We start from the raw sequence: 27,919 nt of genomic DNA, 5'->3' as shown, positions 1-27,919 counted from the left end.
AAGTGAGGGTCACAGGGGAAGACTGAATTCTCAGAGCTGTAGCAGGTAAATCAGTTGCCCTTCCTAATCAGGAAATTCTCTTTGTTGGGCTAATCCTTGGAGGCTTTGATAAATTTGATTAAAGGAGGCCATATTCCCTTATAATATTTCAAAGCTCATTTGTTATTTGTGAGGATATTTATTTATTTATTTATTTTTATTATTTGTCTGAAGGAGCCTGGCAGCATTACTATTTAGTTATACTGCTAATTAACCTTCAAGTATTTGTATAGCACATAAGAAATAATAGCCCGGCTGGCATGGCTCAGTGGTTGAGCATCGACCTATGTACCAGGAGGTCACAGTTTGATCCCCAGTCAGGGCACATGCCTGGGTTTCTGGCTCAATCCCCAGTAGGGGGTGTGCAGGAGGCAGCTGATCAATGACTCTTTCATCATTGATATTTCTCTTTTTCTCCCTCTCTCTTCCTCGCTCTGAAATAAATAAAAACTTATTAAAAAAAAAAAAGAAAGAAAGAAAGAACTGCGCATATATGCTGTAAGGATATTTTTAAAGAAACGTCTTACCTCTTTATAGCTCATCAAGATTTTTCATATGCTACCTTTTTTTTCTTTTTTAAAATATGTCTTTATTGATTTCAGAGAGAGGAAGGGAGAGGGAGAGAGAGATAGAAACATCAATGATGAGAGAGTCATTGATGGGCTGCTTCCTGAACGCCCTCAACTGGGCATCAAGCCAGCAACCCGGGCATGTGCCCTGACCGGGAAAATTGAACTGTGATCTCCTGGATCCTAGGTCGATGCTCAACCGCTAAGACAGGCCTGGCCAGGCATATGCTACCTTCTTAATACTATCATTTCAGACTGATGTTAACTCTAAGTTCTAAAATTAAAAAAAATAAGTGTTTGTTACCTAGCATACTAAATGGCCTTAGGCTCTGGTAAAATATGTATATTTACTGAAATTGTCTTCTCTTTTTTTTCTTAAATCAGATCTTTGAAATATTTTCCCCACAAGAACAGATACCTGGTGTACACAAAAGACTCTTGCTTTCTTATCTTACTTTTTCATTCCTTCATCCTATTCACTTATGCCACCCCAAAAACCTGCTACTGGAAAACAGGGTCCTGGCTAAGATATTTTTGTGGGGAGAGAGTTCCACAAAGTCAATCACATACACTACACTCTTGTGAATTAATCATTAATCTCCTTTCAAGATATCTAGACCATTTACAGTAAAACTTACTGTTGCCATTTGAAACTTTGCACTCAAAAAGACTCAGTGCTACCCAGTTGGTCTGATAACCAGAACTGCATCTTCAATACAAATCTGTCCCTTGCTCTTCTCAGCATGCTGTCATTTGGAAGGTTAGTATTTTAGTGCTTGAGAGTCAGGATTTAGTGCCTTTGCTCTGGTATCTAGTTCCTGACTAACTGCACAAATATTACCTTAATGATTGAAGGGCTCTTTGGGCTAATGACAAATTAAAAATATTAAAGACTGAAAATATCAATAGAATAACATAAAAATAACTAGGTTTTCATCACATAAGTGCTAGAAAAATACCAAAATTGGCTTATAGTAAATGTAAATCACCTTATAAAAATATATAGGACATTCAAAGGAAAAAGTGAAAACCAAAATAATCTTGAACATATGGGTATCGTTAGCTATAGACAAAATTGTCATCTCCGTTTGAGTCCACAGTTTGCCTAACCAATTTTAGCTCTTTCTATGATTTGCCTAAGCTCCCTGACTTCCCTACTCTGTCCCTGCTCACTAGACCCAAGCCCGTTTCTGTCATTCTATGCCTGGCTTTCTGCCCTCCACCAGCTCACTCAGTCTCTCCCTCTCTTTCCTTGGCCCTATCTAGTCAATTAAAGGGAGTTTGTTATTGCTGAACTCCTTCCACTAGGCTCAAGGGCATCAACATTTCCAAAGCATCTTCTCCAGCTCTTATCTCAGTGACTCTGAAAAGGGAGCTTATAAAAAATAAGAAAATTTTTGGATTCAAATTCCAACTCTGCTTAGTTGTATTAACAAAAGCAAGTCACTTAATTTTTTAGGCCTCAGAGTCCTCAACTGTAGGATGATTAGGTTCGAGTAAATATATAATATTCCTGACAGCTCTAAGAGACTAAAAGCTGGAGCTTGGGGACTCCAACCTTGCCTCGTCCATCTGTGGAAGCTTACTTCTCTAGTTTGTACTGATCGCAAAAGGAACTACTCTGGACTCAGTCACACTGGGTGGTAGCAGAATTAATCCTTATTAACATATTTATTTTTCCACCCATGTAACCAAATGAAAATGCAGACTTTGTAAGTGGGCTCTGAAATTCTCTACTAGCAGAATATAAGCCACTGCCCAGCCTGACATGGCTCAGTAGTTGAGCTTCGACCTAGGATCCAGGGAATTGGGATTTGATTCCCGGTCAGGGCACATGCCCGGGTTGTGGGCTCGATCAGTGACTCTCTCATCATTGATGTTTCTGTCTCTCTCTCCTTCTCCTTTCCTCTCTCTGAAATCAATAAAGATATATTTTTTAAAAAAAGAGTGCCTTTTGAAAAGCATACATTAAAATATATATGCCACTTTCAGGCTTGTTGAGCTGTGACTGGGCTCCTTCCCCTACCTCAAATCACATGTCAAAGGTATTGACTTATTCATAAGGAGAGCACAGGACAGGGAGAAGCTGGCCTGAGCTTGTTTTCACCCCTGGGGGCAACAATGAGGAGGAGCAGGAGGAAGCTGAGCCCCTGTGAAGAACACAGTCTGGAACCAGCAATGACATCTTCCTGATTGGGTTTGTCAACGTAAGAAACATTCAAGCCTCTGAAGAATTTTTGTGTGTTGAGCCAAAACAGTCAACATTGCAGGGAAACAAAATCTCAATGGGTTGAGAGAGTTCTCTGGAGAATGGCAGTCTTGTACCTTATTGTATACATTATGACCAAAAGAGGAGTTACATGAAATCCAATGGTGATAGATTAGGGAGGTGGGAGAAAACAAGCAGGGGTGGAGGGAGGGAAACAAAAGCAGGGGTGGGTTAAAATATTAATTTTAACCTCTGGGATTGGATAAAAAGTAAAACGATAGACACATACTTCTTTTACAAAGGTGGGCACAGGATAGTTAACAGGCAACAATTAACTCAATGACAATGAGGAGATTTGTGGTCTTCCCAGAGCAGGTGCCTGTGATTTGACGGGTCCGAAAAAGGGAAAATTACTTTGACATTCCAACAAGACAACTGGCAGGCTCAATTAAGGTAAAAACTGACACCAGCCTAGGAGGCCTAGGACATAGCTACCCATCATAAATGCTTTTAGTTAAAAAGTTTTCGTTTCAGACCATCCTTTGTGGTTACTTTAGGTCTCTGAGTTTGCAAGGCTGCCACAAAGGCCTTCCCTGAGCTAGTCAGGCTAGCATGGGGACCCTTTTCGTCCACAGGTTGCTACGAGGATTAAAAGAGAAGATAAATAGAAAGTACAGACTCAGTCAACACTGTTTAAGATGATACTAAATTTCAAAGGCATACTGTTGGTACTTAGGCCCCTGACCACATGTAATGTAAGTACTGATATTATCAATTACTACACCTATGCATGGACTCTGGAATATTAATTTTAACCATGGAACTATTTTTATTTCTCTCTATCCTTTACATCAGGGAAGTTAACAGTCTTTCATGTAGATTCCCAGTATTTTAAAACTCTCAACTCCTCTTCCCAGTAATTCCACCTTTTCTGCCTGGTGCTCACATTTTAATCACGGTCTTCCTGTGACCTTTTACGCTCCATACTGACTGACTTCTTATCCTGACCTTAAATGTCTCTCTCTCTGCTTAGCAGTCTGCCACCAGCAGATATGGAAAGTCTACTCAGACGTGGTGAGGCCAACGGGAAGAACAGGATGCGGGACGGCGGCTGGAGTAGAGGGAATAGGTTGATAGCCGGTGGAGAAGGGAGGGTCTGGAGAGAGGAAGAGAGGGAGCGCGGCCAGAAACACCCAGCCATCTGCCACGGTGCCTGCCCTGCTAGGCAGAGCAGGGGTGCCAAACAGAGGTGAGGAGGGCTGCGAGGTGGCAGCAGTGTCCCGCGGGTTTGGGGGCGTAGGACCTGAGGCCGGTGCCAAGGCTGACGCAGAAAGCAATACTTTTCATCCCTGATGTTTGGACAAGAACAGTTAAAGCAAGGCTGCATTTTACAAGTACTAGTGTTTAAGAGCACAGGCTCTGAAGAAGGGTTCAGTCTTGAGCTCCACTGTCTGCTCTGTAACTTTGAACAAGTGGCTGGTCTCTGACCTTCAATGTGAACTTCAGTGTGAAGATGAAGATAATTAACTCATAAGATTAATGAACAGGAAGTATCTAGTAGTATACTGATAGTGGGCAATAGTATTGTTTTTATGGCTGTTATTATTTACTATAACTGAAATAATGCCCACCACTCTGATTAGCTTGCCAATAGGAAAAAACCTCCAGAGAAGAAAGCAATAAATAATGGGGAAAACAAGGCTTTGGTTTGTTTTTCTAATCTTTAAGGTGATCCAGGAAATAAATTTTTAAAATTCTATTAACTCTGGTGAAGGCCTGAGGGGGGGGGTGGTGTTGTGGGGTGGGGGAGAGGGGTGTTGTGGGGTGGAGGGCATCAATGGGGGGAAAGGGGACACCTGTAATACTTTCAACAATAAAGATAAATTAAGAAAACACACAACCAAACTAAATAAATTGACAAACAAAATAGAAAAGAAATTTCTATTAACTCATTTTAACTTAGTAGCATGGAAGAAACAGAGCTAAATGCCCTTGAATACTAGTCAGCTCACATATATAGACATTTATTTCAGATCTTTCCCCAGGAAAGACATTTATCTTTGTGTTTTAATTAACTACTATAGCATTTATCCTCAATTTTATTAAGAAATCAATTTTATTCAGAAACTTTAAAGATTAATATGATCTTAAATCACTAGTAAAATGTCTTCACATACATTTCATTTGGACTTTTAATTTTATAATAAAGGAGGCAAATTCTGCTTACAAAAATTGGTTTTAATATTGAAAAAATGTCAAATTCTAATTAGAATAAAGTGTAATCCATCTTAAATACTTTAAATATTTTAATAAAGCTATAAAATGTTCTTTATTTGTGGATAGAATTAATAAAATGCTTCCACCTAAAGTACTATTTTAAGAAGAAGTTTGCTTTTAAAATATATCAAGAACTAAAATTATAAAATGAATTTAAGTATTTATTTTACTAGAAATAATACATGGTAAAATTACACATGCAACTCATGAGGATTCAATTTCCCTTCTATATTCAAAACTTGATATTTTCTGCTTATTTTATATGATTGCATTTGATGGCACAAATGCCATTTAAAAAAAATGTTTTTATTGATTTTAGAGAGGAAGGGAGAGGGAGAGAGAGATAGAAACATCAATGACTAGAGAGTCATTGATCGGCTGCCTCCTACATGCCACCTGCTGGGGATGGAGCCAGAAACTTGGGCATGTGCCCTGACTGGGAATTGAACCAGGATCTTCTGGTGCATAGGTGAACACTCAACCACTGAACCACACTAGCTGGACACAAATGTCATTCTTAAGACTTGTTTCATTGGAATCTGGAAACTTAACATGTCCCCAAATTATTTTGGTTTTTATCATTCTTTAAGGCAGGTTTGTCATAGCTTGCTTAATATATAATGTTTGAGAGATTCTGATTCATAAAAGACAGTGTGATACCTAAAACCAAAAGTGAATTTGGGGACTAGGTTCCTTTGCAGACCCAGAGTATGGGAGTTATGAATAATCATCTTTATAGAAGCCCAGAAAGGGGCTGTGGGAGGGATAAAGTGGCTCACAAATAAGGTCAGCTAACACCAGAATATAACTGGACAATTTCCTGGAACCACAAATTCTTTGAGGAGAGGCAAAAGAAGAGATTTTTCTGGTTGTTATTGCAAAGTCTACACAGTTCTTGGTAACCTGGGGATTTTCGCACCTGTAATGAGGGAATCCAAGAAATTTAAAGATTGTGTCAGTCACTCAAAATTCACTACTTCGCATGCCCTTGTGGTGGCCAGCTCCCAACATGGTTCCCAGTGGTCTTCGTCTCCTGGTATTTATGTCCTTGTGCAGTGTAACCTCTCACTGAGTTGGGACTGATTTGTATGACCAATAGAATAGGGCATAGTGATGGCTGTGACTCCAGAGCCTACGTCAGAAAAGGTAGCACAGCTTCCCCTTGTTCTCTTGAATTATTCACTTTGAGAACTACAAAGGATTAGCCTAAGAAAGAGCATTTCCAGTTTGGGAAGGGTAAATAATTCCCTGGCTACCCAAAGAATTTAGTCTTCTGTGTTCCTAACATTGAGTATCACTCCCATCCCCAAACAGGGGCCCTAAAGAGTCCTCTTCCCATTTTAACATATACAAATATGATATAAAAGCAGGAAAACCTCTTCCCTGGGTTAACCTATCTTATTGAAGACAGGCTGACATTTTAAAAAGTTTATCTTAGATAACTAGAGAAAACAAAGGGGAAATAAACAGAGACAAGGAGTACAAAAGCATTCTGCCTGGCCCAGCCAGTGTGGCTCAGTTGTTTCAACATCGTCCCGTGTACCAAGAGGTCCCTGGTTGGATTCTAGGTCAGGGCACATGCCTGGGTTGTGGGCTCTATCCCCAGTAGGGGGTGTGCAGGAGGCAGCCAATCAATGTTTCTCTCAGTGATGTTTCTCCCTCTCCGTCTCCCTTCCTCTCTCTCTAAAATCAATAAAAACCTAAAAAAAGCATTCTGCCTAATACACATTATATAATCTCATTTATATTTAATCCCTATAAATGCATGTGTATGTATACAAATGCACAGAAACAAGTCTGGAAGCTTAAGTGCTCATCTATCATTTATGGTTACCTGTGGAAGAGTAGAGGTATGGTATGGCTGGGTGTGTATGGAGGACGAGGATTAGAAAGAAAAGCAGAGAAGGAAAGGAGACTTGGTTTTTAAAAATATCTATTTTGTATTATTTGAAAATTGATGATCAGAGTATATTAATGAACCACTGTATAATTATAAATAAATTGTACAATATAAAAAATACAGAAGTGAAAGCAATCTAGTTACAACATAGACACCTCCAATTCTATGAGCATGTTTCTAGGACTCCTTGGCCACATCAGCACTTTCTTGTTGAACCTGACTCTTTAGAATGCTATGCTGCAAACTTTCTGGGTTTCTTTCTTGGTCAGCTTCCACAAGAGATGCATCTTTCCAAGACCCGCTGTCAAAGAGTTGCCTTGGAGCTATCATTTGGCACCTTCAAGGCCAATATCAAGGAGCAGATTCCTCTGTCTCCAATTGTATCAGTCAACAACTGCAACACTAATTGTGGGTAGAAAACCACCCCAAAACATGCTGCTTGAAACAACAATCTTTTTTTTCTGTAAGTCACTGGATCCAAGTTCCGGGATGGTTCCAAACCTGCTCCATGTCTCTCATTTTTCTTGGACCAGAAGATGACCCAGGAATGTTCTTCACATTGTGAAAGGCAGGTGTGGAGAGAGGCAAGCAGAAACATGCAATACCTATTAAGGTCAGGCTCAGAATTGTCACACTGTCACTTCTCTGCATATTCCTTTGGCCAAAAGCAAGTGGAATGACCTAAGCGCACTTCAATGGAGTGGAGAAACATTCTACCTCTAAAGAGAGGAACTATAAAGCCACATTTCAAAGGGCACACGTGCCTGGAGTAGTGAAGAATTGAGGAGAATAATGTTATCTAGCAAGGTTATCCACCTGGGACCTTTCAGCTTACTTCCAATGGGCAGTAGGGAGATATATTTCTTCTAATAGTAGCTGACAACAGGAATGATTTGACCCTGCAGGTGAGATCTGCTCCTAACTCTAGAAATCAGGCTTTGTCCTTGCATGCTCCTTAATATGCCATGTTTTTGTCATGGAGATGAAGTAGTATTGATTACTAATTCCTTCAAATATCAAAGTGGACAATGGTTCCCACAAGTGATAGGTTATTTCACAGGAAATAGGGGATTAGAAATACTGCCCTAGAAAGGGTGCTGTGCTTGTAGTATTCTGTTGACTGTGTATTAATGGTTTGAATGTTATAAGCCTTTATAAATTCTTTAGTTGAAAATGGTGCTAAGACTGGTCATGTTTTACAACTCAGGAACCCATAAAACTTCATTAGAATTAAGAGGATCTTTTTGACTAACCCTCTCAGTTATCCGGGTTTCCCTTTGTTTAAAAGTAAAAGTCTCTTAATTAAAAAAAAAAGTCCACAGAGTTGATTTTTAAGATAGGAAAGGAAGAATCACACTCCTGTCTCCAATAAACAGAGGCATTAATAGCTTTAAAAAAGAAAGAGAAGATCATTAAATTCTCCGGTTCTTCAGGGACTTAAATGGGCGGGGACTCCTGTAGTTCTCTGACATTTGAGCCCCACTCTAGGGTTATTTCCGTGGTCCCCACGTTACTTTCAAGAACAACTACCACTTATATTCCCCAGGGTTTCTTCTTTGCTCAGGACTGGTTGTGGAGCAGCAAAAGGAGTAAAGCTGGTGTCCAGAAATGAACGTGGTGAATACCGCGCCAGGTCCATCCAAGTGCGGCTGCAGGAGCCGGAGGGGAACGGAATCGCCCCCCGCGCGCACCGGGCAGTCACACACAGCTCTTTGTTAATGAAACAAATACTGTACCAGAAAATGCGGCGGCTGGGAAGTGCGGTGGTGGGAACAGACCGGGGCGTTTGTATGCATAACTGCGCGTAAGTAAGGTCATTAATGAGGCGCTTCAAACGCAGGACAACCCGGGGCACCATGTCATTGGCTTTGTGCACTTGAAGGCGAGTGAGAGTGCCTTGCTCAGAGGTTCCTCTTTGTGTGAAAGTGGGGAAACCAAAAGCGTGCAGCTACTGCTGGCTTTTCATTTTCGAATTGTAGGCTCTTGGACCAAAATACTCCCGCACCAATACACTCCCGCACCAACAATACTCGTAGTTGAGTTACTTCTCCGTCGCTGACCGAGCGAAGAGCGACAATGGCTCGGTGCGGGCGCCCGCAGCTCCGGGAGCCGCGCCAAGGGGCCGCCCGCCTCGCTCCGCAGCTGCGCGCTGAGCCCCGCCGCCAGACAGTCAGCAAACGCGGGCACCAACCGCCGCGCCGCCCGGCCGTTGGGCGGGTGGTAATTTCTGGGAACGGGGCGGGGTCCCCGGGTGTAAGAGGCTGGGCAGGGAGGAGGAGCGGGCGGCGCCGAGGGGCGCGGGGCGGGCGGGGCGGGCGGGGCGGGGCGCCACGAGCGTCAGCGGCCGGGGCGGGGCGGGAGCCGGGCTGGCGGCGCGCTGCTACCCGCCCGCGTCCCCACCTTTCTCTTAGCCCGGCTGAGAAGTGGAGACGGGAGGGACGCGGGATAGGAGTCTTCCAACCCCGGCCCCCAGTAACTGTCAGATTGCCCGAGTGCCCGGCAGTCCGGGAGGAGAAGGGCGGGAGTCCAGAGCCGGGGATGGGGTGCGAGCGGGGCCCGCGGGGCCGCTCCGAGAGTGGAGAGGGTGTGTGTGTGCGTGCGGACCCGGCCGGCTGGGAGAGGCGGGCGGGCGCTGCAGGTGCACGCGCGGCCCCGCCGCCCCTGCGCCAGTCGGGGAAGCGGCATGGGGGAACTCCGAGCAGGGCGCGGGACGAGTGGGGAGAGTCAGCACCTGAGAAGGCGGGTTAGGAAGTTGGGGGGTAAGGGGCGGGCGAGATCTGAGAGAGCCACGGCGGCAGGTTTGGGCGGGCTGGTGGGGGCCGAGGGCGGCGGGCCTCGCCGGGTATAAATAGCCGGCCCGGCTTTGACAGGCGCTGCGGTGACTGGCGGTGCTGCCCCCCCTCGCCGCGTGGGGAGGGGAGGAGCGCTCGGAGCGGGCGGGGTGGGGGAGGCGGACTCGAGTGTCCTGGTGGCGGCGGCAGGAGGCCGAGGGGGAGGAGCCGAGCGGGGGGTGGAGGGAGAGGAGCGGGTCGAGGGCGGGGGCCACCATTGCTCACTGCGCCGGGCTCTGTGTCGCCGCCGTCGCCTCGGCGGTTGGGGGTCGGTGGGGCGGTGCGGGCGGGGGGCGCTGCGCGGAGCGGCGCGCGGTGTTTTGTCTCCTCCTCTCCCAGTGGAGCGTCTCGGGCTGCCGGGGAGGCCCGGCTCCCTCCGGACGCCCGGCCAACGGCGGCGGCGGCGAGTCCGCGGCCCTGCCGGGAGGGAAAGCGACGCCGCGGTCTTTCTGGGCGACGCGGAGAGCAGGTAAGAGCGCGGACAGCAGAGGCTGTGGGAGGAAGCGCGGAGGGCGCGGCGATGAGACCTCGCTGTCCCGAGTGCCGCCGCCTCCCTCCGCGTCCCCCGCCCCGCGCCTGTGTTGTTTGCTCCGGGGTTTGCGGAGGGGTTTTCCGGAGGCAGTGGCGGTGACACCCGCGGGGAGCCGAGGGGGAAGGGGGTGGGTGCCCTCGGGCAACGGTCGGGGAGCGGGACTCGGAGAAAGGGGAAGGCGCGCTCCGCGGCCGCCCGCGGGGAGTGCGGGGCGCGGGGCAGGGCTGAGGAAGAGGTTACGGACCCCGGCGGGGGGGATGGGCCGCGCGCAGCTGGGCTCGCTGTGTTTACATCTCCGCGCGAGTCACCTCTGCCGAGAAGCGGACTGAACTGACCCGCCTTCTCCCGCGGGGAGGCCAGGGCGGGGGTCCGGCTCCGGAGGAAGCGCGTCCTGGGAGGGTCCGGTAGGGCGGGAGGCTGCGGCCGACGCCGGGGCAGGGCGGCCAGCTCGGGGCGGGACCTGGGAGGCTCGGGCTGCTCGGGGTGGCTTGCAGGGCTGGAGAGCAGTTCCCTTCCCGCTGGCTTGACCGCCGCCTCCCACCTTCCCTCCCCAGGCTGCTGGCTCGCACGGCAGGTTGTACTCGGTCGTTCTTTTATTCTCGCGCTCCCCGCCGGCCCTCTGCTGCCACTTCCCCTACTCCCCGGGGGTAGGGAGGCTTGTCTCTGTCAGGAATCAGTTTTAAACAAAACAAAAACGGGCTCTGTAACACGCGCGCCCAGTGACCGCCTTCTGGATCCTCTCTTCGCGAAGCTGGCCCTTGGGGACCGTGCTAGCGGCTGTTTTGGGGGGCGCGGGCGGAGCGCGGGGAGGGTTCTGCTGGGGCTGCCCCAGCAGCTTTGCGAGCAGGGCAGCCGAGCCCTTCTCTTGCTCCAGTTGGGCATTTTTATTGCATGTCAGTAAAGGACGGAAAAAATATCCTAAAACGCCAAGAGTAATCCAGACTGCACAGTTTCTGATGTTTCTCATGGGCCAGTATCCTGGGCTCTCTTTTTTTAGATTCGCTGCAGAATAGCCTTCAAGTTTTAGTACCTCATTAAATGAATGAAGGGACACTTCATTGTAAAACTGTAGAATTTTCCTCCTTTCTTGTGGTAATGAGCATTTACTTCAGATGTGTGGTTTAAGTTTTAATCCAGTGATGAGAGTACAGTAGTCGTGTGTTCGGTAATCAGATTTACTTTCCTTTTTGTCTGTGAGTCTCTTTGGAAAGGTAAATTAAGCACTTTCTCTAGTGCCATAATCACAGAAGAGTGCCCGAATCACAGGAGAATGTATGTACCCTTTACTAAGATATGATTGGATGTTTTTGTTTCAGAGTTTCTTTCCTCAGAAGGTAGAATGAGTTCATATAAAACTGGAAGCTGTTAAATTACATTTAAAGGAATTTAGGAATAATTAAAGTTTATGTATAGTGCAACACAGTTTACACAGTGTGTTCATATGAATATTATTGAAGTATCCTCCTAGTAAACAAATGAAATAGAAAATTTAAATATCTTGGGCATCAGAAATTTGAATGTCAACCTGTTTTTAAGTCAGCTTGTTTTTAAGCTTAGTGACTTACCTAATTGAGCAATCATTGCTTCTCATTTCCTACATATATACTCAAAAAATCAGAGTTTCGTTAGAAAGAATTTTTTTAACTTTGAGATTTTTCTATCCAAAGTTAATAGATTGGTAACTGTGGCTGTGGTAGGGCCTACCAGTCTTGATGGCCTTTACTAGCTCACAGATTTTACACCAAAGTTGTTTTGTTTGTTTGTTTTTTAACAGATTTATTGAGACATAATTCACATACCATTCCGTTCTCCAATTAAAATATACAGTTTGGTGTGTTTTTTCCTCTTAAACTCTTAACCAAGGATATGATTTATTGATTTCAGAGAGAAGGGAAGGGGTGGGGGGAGGGGGAAGAGAGAGAGAGAGAGGAAGAAATGTCCATCCTTTGCCTCTCATTTGGGCCCAGGCCAGGGATAGAACCCAAAACCTAGGTATGTGCCCTGACAGGGACTTGAACCTGCAACCTTTTGATGTACAGGACAATGCTCCACCCAACTGAGTCACCCCACCAGAGCAGTTCAGTGGTTTAAATATATATTCACAGAGTTGTGCCAACTATCATCATAATCAATTTTAGAATATTTTCAGCACCCCAGGAAGGAACCACATACCCATTAACAGTCACTCTCCATTTCCCCCCAACATTCCCAGGCCTAGGCACCATTGATCTACTTTCTGTCTATAGATTTGCCTATTCTGGGCATTTTATATAAATGGAATCATACAATATGTGATCTTTTGTGACTGGTTTCTTTCAATTAACATAACGTTTTCAAAGCAACAATGTTGTAGCATGTTGCGTTATTTCATTTCTTTTTATTGCTGAGTAATATTCCATTGTATGGATATACCACATTATTTATCACTTAGTTGATGGATATTTGAGTTTTCACTTTTTAGCTATTATGAATAATGCTGCTGTGAACATTTGTGTACAGATTTTTATGTGGGCGTGTTTTCATTTCTTTTGAGTATCTCCACTTTTAAAAAAAGTAATACCCCAAATTAATCCATTTTGAGTGCAACAATTCAATAATTTTTCGTAAATATGTAGAAGTGTTAAACTATCACCACAAACCAGTTTTAGAACATTTTTATTACCTCTAAAATTTCCCTCTAGCCTTTTTGTAGTTAACCCTTGTTTTCACCCCCAGCCCTAGGCAACCACTGATTTGTGCTTTGTCTCTATAGACTTGCCTTTTCTGAATATTTTATATAAATCGAATCATACCAGATGTAGTTTTGTGCATCTGGCTTCTTTCACTTATAATATTTTTGGAGTTTATCCTGTTGTAGCATGTATCTGTGTTTTGTTCTTTTTTATTGCTGAATAAGTATTCTATTGTATGGATATACAACATTTTGTTTATCTGTTGACCAGTTGATGGGCATTTGAATTGTTTCCAGATTTTGTTTTTTTCTTTTTAAAGATTTTTAATTGATTTTTAGAGAGAGAGGAAGGGAGAGGAAGAGGGAGAGAGAGACACAGCATGCCCCCTATGGGAGATTGAGCCTGAAACCTGGGCTTGTGCCTCTATAGCGAATTAAACCGGCAACCCCTTGGTGCATGGTACAAGGCCCAACCAACTGAGCCACACCCACCAGGACCATTTCCAATTTTTGACTGTTGCAAATAATGCTGCTTGAGCATTTGAGTGCATGTCTTTATGTGGACATATGGTTTCATTCTCTTGGGTACATACCTAGGAATAGAAATGCTGTGTCATCTGCTTAACTTTTTAAGAAACTGCCAACCTGTTTTCTAAAGTGGCCATACATTTTACATTCCTAACATCAATGTATGAGTGAGTTCCAGCTTCTTCACATTCTTGCCAACATTTGCTATTGTCTATCTTTTTTATTATAGCTATTCTAGTGTGTATGAAGTGGTTAACTCATTGTGGTGGTTTTAACTTGTGTTTTCCTAAAGACTCAAGGTGTTGAGCATTTTTTAATATAATTATTAGCCATTTATATATCCTTTTTGGTGAAATAGATATTAAAATCTTTGTGCATTTTTGTCTTTATTATTGAGTTGTATATTTGTTCTTGATATGTTCTGGATGCAAGTCCTATATTACATAGATGATTTGCAAATATTTTATCTCAAGTCAGTGGCTTGTCTTTTCATTTTTTATTGGACTCTTGAAGCACAAAAGTTTTAATTTCTTTTGGCAGAAGTTTAAATTTTGATGGAGTTTAATTTTCCAAGTTTTTATTGTATAGATTAATCTTTTTTTTTAAAATATATTTTTTTATTGATTTCAGCGAGAGGAAAGGAGAGGGAGAGAGAGAGATAGAAACATCAATGATGAGAGAGTCATTGATCGGCTGCAGCCTACAACCCGGGCATGTGCCTTGACCCGGAATCTAACCCTGATCGCCTGGATCCTAGGTTGACGCTCAACCGCTGAGCCACGCCTGGCCAGGCAAGATTAATCTTTTGTTATAGGAACCCTCTGCCTAAGTCAAGATCTTGAGGATTTTCTCTTTATTTTAATATATCTTTATTGATTTCAGATTGATGGAGAGAGAGAGACAGAAACGTCAATGATGAGAGAGTCATTGATCTGCTGCAGCCCCAACCGGGGCATGTGCCCTGACAGGGAATTGAACTCTGATCGCCTGGATCCTAGGCCGATGCTCAACCGCTGAGCCATGCCCGGCTGGGCGAGGATTTTCTCTTTTCCTTTATTTTCTTCTATATGTTTTATAGTTTTTGCTCTTATATTTAGATTTATGATCTATTTTAAGTTCATTTTTATGTATGATGTGAAATAAGGGTCTAAATTCAGTTGCATATGGGTTGTTTTAGCACCATTTGTTGAAAAGACTGTCATTTCTCCATTGTAAAGATTTATTCTGCACTCTCAGTTATTTTCCATTATCTCTATGCCTGTTCTTATGCCAGTACCATCTCTGTCTTGGTTAATGTGCTTTATGGTAACTTATGAGACCAAGTAGTGCTAGCCCTCCAATTTTGTTCTTTTTCTTTTTTTAATCCTCACCCAAGGATATTTTTTCATTGCTTTTCAGAGAGAGTGACATCAGTGTGAGAGAGACACATCGATTGGTTGCCTCTTGCTTGCCCACTGACCAGGGCCAGGGATTGAGCCTGCAACGGAGGTACATGCCCTTGGTTGGAACTGAACCCCGGGGCCCTTTAGTCTGAGGGCCTACGCTCTAACCATTGAGCCAAACCTGCTAGGACCAATTTTGTTCTTGTTTTTAAAACTTGTGGGTATTCTGGGTCCTACATAAAAAGGATTGGCTTGTCAGTGTCTGCAAAAAAATCTTGGAATTTTGATAGGGAATACATTGAATCTGTAGATCAGTGTGGGGAGAATCGCCACCTTACAACATTGAGTTTTCTAATACACGAACATGGAAATTTCTTTCCATTTATTGATCTTTAATTTTTCTCAGTGATGTTTTATAGTTTTCAGTGTACAAACCTTATACTTAAAAATTATTTTATTGCCCGGCCAGGTGTGGCTCAGCGGTTGAGCACTGACCTAGCATCCAGGGGTTCTAGGTTCAATTCTGGGTCAGGGCACATACCTGGGTTGCGGGCTTGATCCCCAGTTGCGAGCGTGCAGGAGGCAGCCTGTCATTGACGACTCTCTCATCACTGATGTTTCTGTCTCTCTCCCTCTCTCTTCTTCTCTCTGAAATCAATAAAGATATATTAAAAAATAATAAATAAAAATAATTTTATTGTGATAAGAACACTTAACATGAGATCTGCCCTCTTTTTAAGTGCACATACAGTATTGTTAAATATAGGCACGTTGTTTTATAGCAGATTTGTATGTTTGGCAGAGGGCTCCTTTTTAATCCTAGTTCATTCAGAGTTTTTATCATGCATGGGCGTTGGACTTTGTCTAGTGCTGTATCTGCATCTGTTAGTGTGACTGTTGCAGTTTGCCCAAGACTCTCCTGTTTTTAGCACTGAAAGTCCTGCATTTGGGAAAACCCTCAGTTCTGGACAAACCAGTATAGTTGGTCATACTAGTGTCTGAGATGTTTGTGGTTTCTGTCTTTTATTACATTAATATGGTGTATTATATTAATTGATTTTGAGATAATAAGCCAGCCTTATATTCCTGAGATAAATCTCACTTGATTGTGGTATGTAATCTTATATGTTGCTTGATTTAGTTTGCTGATGTTTAGTTGAATATTTTTGTGGCTATATTTATGAGAGCTACTGGCCTGTAGTTTTCTTGTGATATCTTTGGATTTTGTATCAGTAATATCTCACCGAGTGATTTGAGAAGTGTTCCTTCAACTTTCTTCATAAGAGTTTCTGAAGGATTGGTATTATGTCCTTGAATATCTGGGCCTGTTTTTTTTTCTCTTTGTGAAAATTTTAACTATTAATTTCTTTACTTAGTCATATTTTCTGTTAATTTTTGAGTTTTAGTAATTGTGCTTCTGTGAATTTGTGCATTTCATCTAAGCTATTTAATATTTTTGACATATAGTTAATAATATCCCTATATATGTTTTTAATTTTGCCAGTGAAGGTAGTGATGTCTTCCTTTAATATGTAAAATTGGTAGCATGTATCTATTCTAGTTTTTACTTGATCATTCTAGCTAAAGGTTTGTCAATTTTGTTGCTCTTTTCAAAGAAACAAGTTTTGGTTTAATTGATTTTTTTCCAGTTTTCCTGGTGTCTATTTCAGTGATTTCCATTTTAATCTTTATAATATCCTTTCTTCTGCTTGCTTTGGGTTTAGTTTGCCCTTTTTTAGTCTCTTAAGGTAGAGGCTTAGGTTATTGATTTGAGATTATCTTTTCTTAACCTAGGCATTTATTTTTTTTATTTTTTATTTTTTTAAAAATAAATACTGATTTCAGAGAGAGGCAGGGAGAGGGGGAGAGAGAGATAAACATCAATGATGAGAGAGTCGTCCTGGGTAGGCTGCCTCCTGCACGCCCCCCCGACTGGGAATGGAGCCCACAATCCTGGCATGTGCGGTGCTGGGAATTCAACTGCGATCTCCTGGATCCTAGGTAGATGCTCAACTGCTGAGCCATGCCTGGCCGGGCCTACCTAGGCATTTAAAGCTATAAAATTTCCTCCAAACACTGTGTTAGCTGCACCCCATACATTTTTATATGTTCTGCTTTTTAACATTTTCATTCAGTTCTAATATTTTCTGATTTCCTTTGTGATTGTTTCTTTGATCGTTGGGTTACTTAGAAATGTATTGTTTAATTTCCAGTTATTTGTGGATTCTCCAGATTTATTGTTGTTGATTTTTAATTTAATTCTCCATGTTAGTAGGAAGACATGCTTTGTATGATTTTTCTCATTTTTAATTTATTGAGACATTTTTATGGCTTAGTATGCAATCTATTTTGAGGAATGTTTCATCTGTGCTAGAAAAGAATATATATTCTGATGTTGGTCTGAATGGTTTGTAGGTGTTAGGTCAAGTTGGTTGATAGTTTTTAGGCCTTCTATGTCTTTGCTGATTTTCTGTCTAGCTGTTCTATCAATTATTGAGAGTGAGATGTTAAAATATTGCCGTAGCCAGTTTGGCTCAGTGGGTAGATTGTCGGCCTCTGGACTGAAGGGTCCTGGGTTCAGTTCTACCTCAGTTGAAGGCTCAATCCCTGACGCTGGTTGGGCACGTGCGGGAGGCAACCAATCCATGTGTCTCTCTTATATTGATGTTTCACACTCTCTCTCTCCCCCTCTTCCCCCCTTCCACTCTCTATAAAAAGCAACGGAAAAAATATCCTCGAGTGAGGATTAAAAAATATATATATATATATTATTGAGGTATCTATTTTTCCTTTTAGTTTTCTCACTTTTTGCTTCATGTTTTTGGGGTACTGGTAATAGGTATGGTATACAGTTATAATTGTTTTATCTTACTGATAAATGGACCTTTTCATCATTATGAAAGATCCCTATTTGTATAGTAATATTTTGCCTGGCGTAAGTATAGCCACTGTAGCTCTTATGCTTACTGTTTTTATTGCATATCTTTTTCTATCCTTTTACTTTCAACCTGTTTGTGTGTGTTTTTTTTTAATTTAAAATGTGTCTTGTGGACCACATGTAGTTGAAATGCTTTCTAAAAAAAGTCTGACCATATCTGCCTTTTGATTGGAGGGTTTAATCTGTTCACTTTTATTTTTTAAATATATCTTTATTGATTTCAGAGAGAAGAATGGGGAGAGAGAGAGAGAGGGGGGAGAGAGAGAGAGAGAAAGAGAAACAGAAACATCAGTGATGAGAGAGTCATTGATTGGCTGCCTCCTGTACGTCCCCAACTGGGGATCGAGACTGTAGTCCGGGCATGTGCCCTGACCAGGAATCAAACCTATATCACCTGGATCCTAGGTTGATGCTCAACCGATGAGCCACGCCGGCCGGGCTATTCTGTTCACATTTAATGTAATCACTGATAGTCAAATTTGTCTTCAGTTTTGCTAGTTTTTGTTCATCCTCTGCTGCCACTTCTACAGTTAATAGATATTTTCCAGGGTTTTACATTCATTAGATTTTTTTAGTTATTATCTTAGGTTGTTCTAGGAATTACAGTATGTATCTTTTTAAATTTTTTAATTTTCACCCGAAAATATGTTTTTTATTCATTTTTTTTAATAGAGAGGGGAAGGGGGAAAGAGAGAGAGAGAAACACCATTGTGAGACAGAAACGATTGGTTGCCTCCCATGTATGCCCCAACTGAGTATAGAACCCGAAATGTAGGTATGTGCCCTGACCAGGAATTGGACCCACAACATTTTGGTGTATGGGAGAATGCTCCAACCAACTGAGACACCCAGCCAGGGTACAATATAGATCTTAATTTATCACAGCCTATTCAGATTGACTAATTCAATTAATGGTAAAATATAGAAACTTTGCTTTATTTTCTCCCCTCTCCCGTCTGTTAGTATTGTTATGTATGTTAAACTTGTATGTATTAGAAGCCCTGCAATAGTTTTATAATTTTTTGCAGGTGTAAGTCTTTTAAAACAGTTAAGAAAAGAAAAAGTATTTAAACTCTTTTATATTTGCAAATATATTTATCTTTTAATGTACTATTTTTTGTGTGTGTGTATTTGAGTTATGGTCTGGTTATTTCCTTTAGCTAATGGCCTTCCTTTAAGGATTTCTTGTAGGCAAATCTTATCAATGAATTATCTTAGTCTTTTTTTGGGGGCGATTATTTTTTATCTTCCCTTTATTTTTCAGTAGTAGTTTTGCTGGCTATATAATTCTTTGTCACAGATTTTTTTCTTTCAACACTTTGAATATGTCATGTCCTGCTTACTAGTCTCGTTGTTTCTGATGATTTGTTTTTCTGTGCTTTTAAGATTTTCTCTTTGGTTTTCAACAGTTTTACTATGATGTGTGTAGGTGTGGATCTCTTTATGTTTATTCTATTTTGGAATAATTAAGCTGAAATCTATAGATTAATTTTTTTTAACAATTTGGTAAGTTTTGACCATAGGGTAGTTTCTTTAAATGTTTTTTTCTGTCCTTTTTTTCCCCTCTTCTTTTTTTCTGGGACTCATTATATGTATGTTGGTATGTTTGATGGTGTCACATACATCCCTGAGGCTGTGTTTGTATTTTTATAATTATTTATTCTTTTATGTTCTTCAGAATTGGTCATTCCTATTGATATATCTTCAAGTTCTCCAACTCCTTTTTGTCATCTCAAATACACTTCTGAAACCTTAGGTCAGTCTCTGAACTGATTATACAGTATAACATCTACTTGTTCACTTTCCTGCTGTTAACTAATTCTGTCATGGTAGGTGCTAAATAGATAGGGGGAAAAGCAACAGAAGAAGCCTAAGAGAGCAATATAATGTGTTAGAATGGTTACAGCATATCAAAATCTTCATATCACTGTGCACATTTAATAGTATAGTATTCGTTCTTTTAGGTTCTTGAAAGACTGCAGTCAACAGGATAATGTAGTACCTGTTCTCATGAAGCTTAAGGAGACAGACATTAAACCAGTTCCTGGTGAGGGCGCATGCTGTGGTTGTGGGCTGAATCCCCAGTTGGGGGTGTGTGGAAGGCAGCCCATCAATGTTCACTCTCACATCAGTGTTTCTCTCTCTCCCCCTTCCTCTGTCTCTAAAAATTAATAAAAATTATTTTTAAAAACAACATATCTTTGGGTGGTCAACACACAATGCAATATACAGGGGATGTGTTATAGAATTGTACACCTGAAACATATATAATTTTATTAGCCATATTCACTGCAGTATATTCAGTAAAAATTTAAAACAAACAAAAACAACATATAAACAAATAAGATACTTTTAGTGTGATAAATATAATGAACAAAGAAAACAGGGTAATGTGATATCAAATAGAGAATGATGGGGCAGCTACATGAAAGTGGAATATAATTTTGGGGAGGAGAGCCAAGGGGGAAATGTCTCTCTGCAGGGGTGGTATTTGAGGTGAGATCTGCATGATGGGTGGGGAGGATTCTGCCTGTCAGTGATCTGGAAGAGCCTTGTATCCTAGAGAACAGGAGGTTCAGAATAAGCTTGGGTCTGTTGTAGGAATACGGTCAGTGTGGCTGGTCCTCAGCCAGCCAGTGAAGGAGAGATGAGGGGTGAGTGAGGTCAGAGAAGCTGGGTGGGCTAGCTCTGGGTTGGTCTTTATGTAGACCATGTTAAAGAGGGGTGGGAACCCACTGGAAAAATATTGCAGTGACCTTGATTCTTGACTACAAGTTTATTTACAGCTCAGTATTCAGTTTTTTCCTTTAACAGTTCCTGAGTGTGAGTAAATATATGTAGGGTTTTTTAAATAAATGATTTTAGCTTTATAAAGAATATCAGGGAAAATAACTTCCTTGAAATTTAACCCTCTAAGAATAAAATAAAATACCAATATGTACAAAACTTTAAATTTGTAGTACATGTACAGCAATGGCAAAGGTTCTTGTGATAACAACTTCAACCAATTTATATTAGTATTATAAAATTATATTTTCAACTATAATTATGGCCCAAAAGATACAGAAAACTTCATGTAGTTGTGTGATGACTGACTTTCTAAGTAATTTGGTATGTAAACATTTTTTCTTTCACTATTTCACTAGTACAAACTCACAGTTATTTTTATTTGGCTAACCTGAAAATATTAAAATACTTGAAGTTATAAAATTATAACTTCAAAATTACCTCAGTTTAGACAGTGTGGAATAGTCTTTCAAAGCTTTATGTGAATAAAATTTGTTAAGATAAACTACCCTTTCAAAGTATCATTATTGGTTATTAAAAACTAAAACCTATGGTTTTTATTTTATTTATTTACTTTTTAATCCTAACCCGAGGATATTTTTTTTCATTGCTTTTCAGAGCGAGAGAGAGACATCGATGTGAGAGAAACACATCGACTGGTTGCCTCCTGCATTTGCCCTAACTAGGGCCAGGAATTGAGCCTGCCATTGAGGTATGTGGGGGAATCAAACCTGGGACCCTTCAGACCGAGGGCCAACACTCTAACCACTGAGCAAAACCGGCTAGGGCTGTGCTCTTATCTTTTTAATGGGGATCTTCCCAAGTCTGAGGGATGACATTGTAATTCCATATATAACCCTTGTGAGGAAAGATATTCGCCACATGGTATAGCTTGCTATACTGATGTCTTGTTTAATAGGATTCAGTGGCTCCTCCCTTACAATCTCCATTTTAGCATTTGTCCGCAGAGGTCCTTCAAAACAAATTCTCGTATTCATCATTTCGTGCTCTCTTTGTAGGAAAGCCATTTCCCTCTATAAAGCCTGCCTTCAGAGGAATATCATGAAAGGGGGAAATGTAGTGACCAGCTTCATTCTTAAAGAAGAGGCTATTATCAGCGAGTGGGGCTGCCTTGCTCCTCTCTGTGGTACTGGACTGTAGCATGGCGTGGCCAGGGCTCTGTGCTCACTCCCTCCAGCTAATTCTGTGTTAATGTTGATTTATAATGTGTAGCTGAATATATTTCTTGTCCCTTTAGTCACACACAGGCATATTTTGTTTTTTGTTTATTTGTATTTTCAGAGAGAGAGAGAGGGTGGGAAAGGGAGAAGGAGATAGAAACATCAATCAGCTGCCTCCTACCCTCTCCTTCCTGGGGATGGAGCCCTCAACCCGGGCATGTGCTCTGACTGGGAATCGAACCAGTGACCTCTTGGTTCATGGGAGGACGCTCAGTCCACTGAACCACACAGGTGGGGCCAGGCATACTTCATTTTATTGCATTCCACGGGTATTATGTTTTTTACAAATTGATGGCAAGACCCACCACCAGCAAAAAGATTAGGACTGGCTTTATTGTGTTACTTGATTTATTGCAGTGGTCTGGAACCAAACCCACAATATCTCTGCAGTATGCCTGTATATATTAGAGATAATAAAACAGAAGAAGGAAACCAGGAACAAGAATAAGTTGAGCCAGGGGTTAAACTTGTCTGTTATGTGCCAGATACTGGTTTGAGAGGTGTATATGCAGTGGTGATTAAAATAGCTATGGGCCGCTCAGCTGGCGTGGTTCAGAAGTTGAGCATTGACCTATGATCCAGGAGATTGTGGTTCAGTTTTCCTGGTCAGGGCACATGCTTGGGTTGTGGGCTTGATCCCTAGTCGGGGGCGTGCAGGAGGCACCCAGTCAGTGACTCTCTCGTCGTTGATGTTTCTCTCTCTCCCCCTCACCTTTTCTCTCTCTGAAATCAATAAAGATATATTTTAAAAAATAAATTAAAATAAAATAGCTATGAGCCAGCTCTAATGGAGCTTATATTCTAGTTTGTGTTGGTGGGATGGGTAGAAAGATTTGCAGTGTGCTTGTACGGTAGTCTCCCCCTTATCTGTGGTTTTGCTTTCCATGCCTTCAGCTACCTGCGGTTCACTGTGGTTCAAAAATATTAAATAGAAAATTACACAAAGAAAGAGCTTACAAATTTAAATTAAGTGTGTTGTTTTGAATGCTGTGATGAAATCTTGAGCCTCCCTGCTCTGTCCAGCCCGGGATGTAAATCATTCCTCTGTCCAGCATATCCACACAGCACTAGATCCCTGTCCCTTAGTCACTGAGTAGCCCTCTTGGTTATCAGATCTACTGTTATCACAGTGCTTGTGTTCAGATAACCCTTGTTTTACTTCATAATGTCACACATACCTAACTTTGATTACAGTACATTATTATAATTGTTCTATTTTATAATTAGTTATTGTTGTTAACCTCTTACTGTGCCTAATTTATAAGTTAAACTTCATCAGAGCTATGTATGTATAGGGAAAAAATAGTGTATATTTTTCAATACTATCAGTAGTTTCAGGCATTTGCTGGGGGTCTCAGAATGTGTCCTCCATGGATAAGGGGGGAACTACTGTAAATAAAAAATCTCACTTTATACTTTATTACAGAGGAATTACAAAAAGCTGATAAAATCTAGACAATTAAAAAATATTCTGTTTTTTGCCTGCAATCTTTAATGTCCTTGATATGACTCATTTAAAATAGGATAAAGCTGCCCTGGCTGGATAGCTCAGCTGGTTAGAGTCTTACCCTGATATATACCAAGGTTGCAGGTTTGATCCCCAGTCAGGGCACATACAAGAATCAACCAATGAATGCATAAATAAGTGGAACAACAAATCAGTATTTCTCCCCCCCTCGTCCTTCCCTCCCTTCCTTCCTCCCTTTCTCAAAAAAAAAAAAAAAAAAAAAAAAAATCATTTAAAAAAAAAAAAATCCCTAATCAAAAGCTAACCTGTCTTGGTTTCCAAGCTAGCATATGTTAATTTGCTTTATTGGATTATAAATGTGGCCAAAGAAAAAACCCCAAAAAACTTCATAATTTATATTGTCTGTAGGCTCCTATTCAGCTATAATCAATGAAAATGAAACTTAGAGGAGCATTGTGGGAGGTTGATTATAAAGCTAAGCTTTAAAATTGGTTTAAGAAAAAGGTCACATTCATGTGTTGGGGGTATAACAAGCAAATAGTATAGTGATTGCAGAATTAATATTAAAACTCAGAATCTTTTGGGTTCCTATCTATGCTCGAAGGCTAGTGTTCCAGTGTTTTCATGAGTAACCTGACCAAATTTTGAGTAATTTTATTTATACCCTTACAATATGGATACATGAAATTAAAATAGGTTTTTCTTATAAAACTCAATTCTGTGTTAAACATGTCATACTCAAAACTCTAAATTTCATGGCTATCTACACTTAATTTTAGATTATAATTAGTAAGAACTAGAAAGTAGATTCATTTTAGAACGGATTAGTAAATGTTTTCATCTTGTGTTTTTTTCTCTAATAGTGTGCTTAAATAAACTTTCAGTGCAAGTTCATTTTTTACGTTTTATAATTTCAACGAGTTGAGAATGTTCCAGAAAGTCTGCCTTCATAAATCTTTACATAATATTTGGACTTGGAGATGTTGTTCTTACTATGTCATATCTAAGCATTTAAACTCAATCATGATATCACTCTATAATGATAAAGCATTTTATACCTCCCATTTATTATATGTGGGAAAGACGGTGTCCATGTCCTCTACATTCCAGATCATCATGTTTCTGAGATTTCAAGAGGTTAATAACTTGCTCTTCAGAAAATTGTTAACATAGCAGGTCTGAAACCGCTATCCTTAGAAAGGCCTGCTTGCAAGGTTGGCCCTTGGCTGGCATCTGGGAACTTGGCTCTCAGGGTGTTCCCAGTAACTGATAAGGGTGATTTCACTGTGCCTAGACTGTTTGTGCAAACAATATGGTTTATGTTGAACACCTGCTTTCCTTTTGGGAGTCTGGAGTTTTGGTATACATAAGGCAGAAGGTATCCCTGTGGCCTGCCTGCAGTGAAACCTTGGGTGCTGAGTCTCCAAAAGGCATGCCTGGGCAGAAACACTGCACACACTTTGGTGCATTTTTGTTGCTGGGAGAGGAGTAAGCTCTGCCTGACCTTTCATGGGAAGAAGAGAACATAGGAAGCTTGCAGATTGATTCCTTCAGATTCCACCTATGTCTGTTTTCTTGTAACCTGCTGTATATCCTTCCTCTAGCCATGAGTACAATGATATGCTGAATTCTGTGAGACTCATGACACACTTCTTCAAGACTAAAAGATTCTGCCCTGGTGAGGCTGTAGATTTGTATTTCAACCTCTGTGGTTGAACTTTAGTTCCCTTGCCTGGTGATTAGAGTCCCAGGTACAATAGAGAAGATGCTATTTAGTCCTTCAAATAAAAATAAGCATGCATTTGTTCATTCATCCATTTATTATATGACCTACAGGCCCATTCATACCTATGTTTCAGGCCCAATGGAGGAAGCTGTAAACCTTTGGCTTAATTAGGTAAAGGGAGATAATCTTGTAAATAGTTTAATGGGAGTCTAGATGTACTTTTTCTCCTAGCTGCTTTTATAGGGGGCTTTTTTATTTAGCACTGTGAAAAAGTTTATGTTTTGGTTCTAGGTAGTTCTTTTACTTGAAATATGGGTAAATTTGAATTAGGATATAAGGCCTGTATCTAAGAATAATTTCTTGCTAATACAGAATTGCAGGCCAACATTTCTTTCTAAAAAACAATAAAAAAAAGTAAAATACTAATGCATGCTACACATAGATGAATATTGAAAACATGAAGTGAAAGAAGCCAGTCACAGGAGACCACATATTATATTATTTTATTTATATGAAATATCCAGACAAGCAAATCTATAGATACAGAAAGTAGATTAGTGATTGCCAGGGAATAGGAATTGGGGAAGGATGGGGAGTGACCGCTAATGGACATGGGATTGGCGGAGGGTTCTGAAAATGTTCTAAAATTAGATTGTAGTGATATATAACTTTGTGAATATACTAAAAACCATCGAGTCCTGGCCCATTGGAGTGTTGTGTCAAACACCAAAAGGTGGTGGGTTTGATTCCCATCAGAATACATACCCAGATTTTGGGGTTTGATACCTGGTTGGGGGCTTGTGTGGAAGGCTACCAATCAATGTTTCTCTCTCATATCGATGTTTCTCTCCCTCTCTTTAAAATCAATAAAAAAATAAAATAAAAAGTAAAAAACCCCAATGAATTATACATTTTAAGTGGGTGAACTTATGCTAATTATATCTCAATAAAGCTGTTTAAAAAATGATAAACAGCCTGGCTGGGCATGGCTCAGTGATTGAGCATCAACCTAGGATCCAGGAGATCATGGTTTGATTCCCAGTCAGCACATGCCCAGGTTGCGGGCTTGGTCCTGGGTCAGGGGTGTGTAGGAGGCAGCTGATCAGTGACAGCTTTCTCATCATTGATATTTCTTATCTCTCTCTCTCTTCTTCCCTTCCTCTCTCTGAAATCAATAAAAAAAATTTAAAAAAAAATGATAAATGCATATGCAGTTTTGTTAGATATTGCCAAATTCCCCTCACAGTTTTGTATCAACTTGTCTTCCAAACAGCAATGTATAAATAAGTTTGCACAATTTTACCAACAGAATATGGTGTCATTCATTTAATTTTCACCAATCTGATGGATGAGAGAAATGATATATCATTTTAAAAAAATTCTATGAGTGCCTTGTTTGAGGAAAGCATCAAGCTGGCCTTTGGAAAAAGGGTTTAAGGAGAGGGAAAGTCCTACCCACTGTTCTGCCCTAGATCCTGGACCTGAGCTGCAGCCATCAACTAGGTTTCCAGCCTCTTGTCAGCCCTGGGAACCACCCTCCAGATCAGCCTGAGCCAAAGACTTATTAGCCTATCCTGTTGCTGCCATTTCTCTTGATTAGTAAAGGCTGTAGGCAAGGAGCCAAGGATTGCAGTTCAGTCCTGAATGTGTTTTCCCAATAATTGCAACTAAGTTTTCAGTCCCTAGTTTACTTAGGCTCATAAATGTGCAATTAATGCATAATCTCACCCTTACCTTACAGCTCCTGCATTCCAGAGGCCGGCATTATTTAATGGTCATTTAAAAAGTACACTAATGTTTAAAATTCATGCTATGCAAAAAAAAAAAAAAAAAAATTTATGTGAGTGAATTTGAACTTCTTTTCATATGTTTAAGGGCCCTCTTTATATCTTTTTGTGAATTGTATGTTTTTCTTGAGGTTTTTTGGTTCTTTATTTATTTTAAGCGTTCTTAATATACTAGTAATATTAGCTCTTTGCGATATAGTATCCTATTTCTAATATCATACATTGACTTTTCCTTGTTTTTGTACTTTATGTAAATAAGACCATACACATAAACTTTTTGACGAGAATGTGTCTGTACTTTAGTTATAGTACTCTGTACTATAACTTAATTGTAGTATGAGCAGAATTGACTTCTGGGTGCTACTTAGATTTGCTATCTTTTCAACAGAGCTTTTCAGTCCTGATAATTCACTTAGTATTCATTATTCAAAGTTATTTGCCTTACTAGTGCCATGCCAGTTTTCATCCCTTCCTTCTAAGTTCCAGACCTAATGGTGGCTTGTTTCTGAAGTCTCTCTAGAAACTCACAAAGCCAACTTGGGTGTTCCTTTTTTATGTCCCCACTGTACTTTGTAGTTTCCTTTATGGCATTGACATTGTAATTCTTCTGTATGTTTCTCCTTACTAGACTCTAAGCTGTTTGAAGGCTGAGTCTTCATTTTTGTGTTTCTGGCATAGTGCTGCTTGGTGTATAGTAAGTGCTCAACAAATATTATTGGAAGAACTGGTGTAGTAAGAGATAGGAAAGAGGTGATGTCAGTGTAGGGAAAAAATTGTCCTTGGAGGACAAGTGGAATTTGAAGAAATGAAGAAGACATCCCTGGTGATAGGAGAGCACCAGCAAAGACATGGGGATGTGAGTGGGCGCAGTGCCTGCAGTGAACAGTGGAGGTGCTCCTCTGATTGGAGCGTGTTTGCTTATTATTGTATTCGTCACAGCTTTCTGTGTGCCTGCTACATGAAAGGCACTGGTTTAGGTGGTGAAACCACAGATCTCAACAAAACGGCTACACTGACTTTTAAAACTTGGTGCT

At 41.0% G+C, this 27,919-nt stretch overlaps 1 protein-coding gene and 1 non-coding gene across 3 annotated transcripts in view; one reads left to right on the top strand and one right to left on the bottom strand.

Moving 5' to 3' along the window:
* Window positions 1-201: 201 nt before the first annotated feature.
* LOC148093253 (small nucleolar RNA SNORA19) lies at window positions 202-319 on the bottom strand. The gene has a single exon (XR_015714464.1). It is a non-coding gene; the product is annotated as a small nucleolar RNA SNORA19 (small nucleolar RNA).
* A 9,885-nt stretch (window positions 320-10,204) lies between these two features.
* Window positions 10,205-27,919, top strand: part of ELF2 (E74 like ETS transcription factor 2) — an 86,943-nt gene continuing 69,228 nt past the window's right edge. For both annotated transcript variants that reach the window (XM_016210196.2, XM_016210195.2), the window contains exon 1: window positions 10,205-10,294. The gene's annotated coding sequence lies outside the window, so the exon portion shown is untranslated. The remainder of the gene's footprint in view (window positions 10,295-27,919) is intronic.

This window comes from Miniopterus natalensis, chromosome 4 (genome assembly GCF_054644295.1).
Source record: "Miniopterus natalensis isolate mMinNat1 chromosome 4, mMinNat1.hap1, whole genome shotgun sequence".
Taxonomy (NCBI): Eukaryota; Metazoa; Chordata; class Mammalia; order Chiroptera; family Miniopteridae; genus Miniopterus; species Miniopterus natalensis.
Note: the sequence above shows the minus strand (reverse complement) of the source record. Positions and strands in the feature narration are given on the sequence as shown.